Below are 2,500 nucleotides of genomic sequence, written 5' to 3'. Positions count from 1 at the left end.
CGCTTTTGTTGGGCGTTCCTGGTGTTGTATGCAAACGCAGCCCGCGCGCGGCTTCGCCCGAAAGGGCGTCTGGCCGGTGTCGACGGCGTCCAGATCGCGGCTTACGCCGGGTTTGAGGAGCTAAGCAAAAATAGTGATTGAGTAATACAGTGCGATACCGCGACGGGGAAAGCGAAAGACTCCGTTCGCGTATTTTGTCGGCCGATAGTTACCTGGTTGATCCTGCCAGTAGTCATATGCTTGTCTCAAAGATTAAGCCATGCATGTCTCAGTACGAACTTGCGTACGGTAAAACTGCGAATGGCTCATTAAATCAGTCGTGATTCATTTGATCGTAAATTTTACTTGGATAACTGTGGTAATTCTAGAGCTAATACATGCAAAAAGCGCCGACCTTGCGGGAGGCGCGCCTTTATCATATCAAAAACCTGCCGGGCTTCGGCTCGTCTTGTTGGCGACTCGGGATAACTTTGCTGATCGCACGGTCTTGCACCGGCGACGGATCATTCAAGTGTCTGCCCTATCAACTTTCGTCGGTACGGTATCTGCCTACCGAGGTTCTTACGGGTAACGGGGAATCAGGGTTCGATTCCGGAGAGGGAGCCTGAGAAACGGCTACCACATCCAAGGAAGGCAGCAGGCGCGCAAATTACCCATTCCCGACGCGGGGAGGTAGTGACGAAAAATAACGATACAGGACTCTAACGAGGCCCTGTAATTGGAATGAGTACACTGTAAAAATTTTAACGAGTATCCATTGGAGGGCAAGTCTGGTGCCAGCAGCCGCGGTAATTCCAGCTCCAAAAGTGTATATTTAAGTTGTTGCGGTTAAAAAGCTCGTAGTTGGATTTTGGGCGCAGGCGTTCGGTCCGTCGCAAGGCGTGCACTGTTCGTTCTGGCTTTACCTCCGGTTTTCCGTCGGTGCTCTTGACTGAGTGTCGGCGGCGGCCGGGACGTTTACCTTGAAAAAATTAGAGTGTTCAAAGCAGGCGCTTCGCCTGGATAGTGTTGCATGGAATAATGAAATAGGACCTCGGTTCTTTTTTGTTGGTTTTCGGAGCGCGAGGTAATGATTAAGAGGGACGGACGGGGGCATTCGTACTGTGCCGTTAGAGGTGAAATTCTTGGATCGGCGCAAGACGAACGACTGCGAAAGCATTTGCCAAGAATGTTTTCTTTAATCAAGAGCGAAAGTCAGAGGTTCGAAGACGATCAGATACCGTCCTAGTTCTGACTATAAACGATGCCAACTAGCGATCGGGGGGCGTTATTTTGACGACCTCTCCGGCAGCTTGCGGGAAACCAAAGTCTTTGGGTTCCGGGGGAAGTATGGTTGCAAAGCTGAAACTTAAAGGAATTGACGGAAGGGCACCACCAGGAGTGGAGCCTGCGGCTTAATTTGACTCAACACGGGAAATCTCACCCGGCCCGGACACAGCGAGGATTGACAGATTGAGAGCTCTTTCATGATTCTGTGGGTGGTGGTGCATGGCCGTTCTTAGTTGGTGGAGCGATTTGTCTGGTTAATTCCGATAACGAACGAGACTCTGGCTTGCTAAATAGTTACGCGGCCTTCCCGGCCGGCGTTTAACTTCTTAGAGGGACTAGTGGCGTTTAGCCACACGAGATTGAGCAATAACAGGTCTGTGATGCCCTTAGATGTTCGGGGCCGCACGCGCGCTACACTGACCGGATCAACGTGTGTTCGCCTTGGCCGAAAGGTCTGGGTAACCCGATGAACCCCGGTCGTGCTAGGGATAGAGAATTGAAATTATTTCGCTTGAACGAGGAATTCCCAGTAAGCGCGAGTCATTAGCTCGCGTTGATTACGTCCCTGCCCTTTGTACACACCGCCCGTCGCTACTACCGATTGAATGGTTTAGTGAGGTCCTCCGATTGGGCCCGGGCTCGACTGGCGACGGTTGGGTCTTGGCCCGAAAAGACGATCTAACTTGATTACTTAGAGGAAGTAAAAGTCGTAACAAGGTTTCCGTAGGTGAACCTGCGGAAGGATCATTAGCGCGAGAAAAAAAATCGAAGAGCGAAAGAGCAAACACCGGGACGGCGACGTGCCTCGGCGCGTCCGCCGCCCCGCGATCAGGAACTTGTTTTGTCGGCGTCGAGTGCCCGAAGGCTTCATGCGGTGCGCGGGCTTGTCGCACTATTTGTTGCGACCGCGACCCGCTCGGCGTCACGCGATTTTTTCAGCCGGATGGCGAATCGAGGTTAGGAATCGAAGAGCGAAAAGCAAACAAACAAACGATGGCTCTTGGCGGTGGACCACTCGGCTCGCGAGTCGATGAAGGACGCAGCAAGCTGCGTGATTTAATGTGAATTGCAGAACACATTGAGCATTGACGATCTGAACGCGTATTGCGGCCTCGGGTTCATCCCGGGACCGCGTCCGTCTCAGGGTCGCAGAAACGACAACGGCCGGCGGGATCGGCTCCGCGACGGCTCGGCTCGCGTGCGTATGCCCGGCGACGGGCAATCGCCGCTC

At 53.2% G+C, this 2,500-nt stretch overlaps 2 non-coding genes across 2 annotated transcripts; both read left to right on the top strand.

Moving 5' to 3' along the window:
• Positions 1-209: 209 nt before the first annotated feature.
• Positions 210-2,019, top strand: LOC145746985 (small subunit ribosomal RNA). The gene has a single exon (XR_014281740.1). It is a non-coding gene; the product is annotated as a small subunit ribosomal RNA (ribosomal RNA).
• A 245-nt stretch (positions 2,020-2,264) lies between these two features.
• Positions 2,265-2,418, top strand: LOC145746773 (5.8S ribosomal RNA). Its single transcript, XR_014281544.1, has one exon. It is a non-coding gene; the product is annotated as a 5.8S ribosomal RNA (ribosomal RNA).
• The last annotated feature ends 82 nt before the right edge of the window (positions 2,419-2,500 follow it).

This window comes from Corella eumyota, chromosome 3 (genome assembly GCF_963082875.1).
Source record: "Corella eumyota chromosome 3, kaCorEumy4.1, whole genome shotgun sequence".
NCBI classification, from domain to species: Eukaryota; Metazoa; Chordata; class Ascidiacea; order Phlebobranchia; family Corellidae; genus Corella; species Corella eumyota.
The sequence above is the reverse complement of the archived record's forward strand: the minus strand, read 5'-3'. Positions and strand labels throughout refer to the sequence as shown.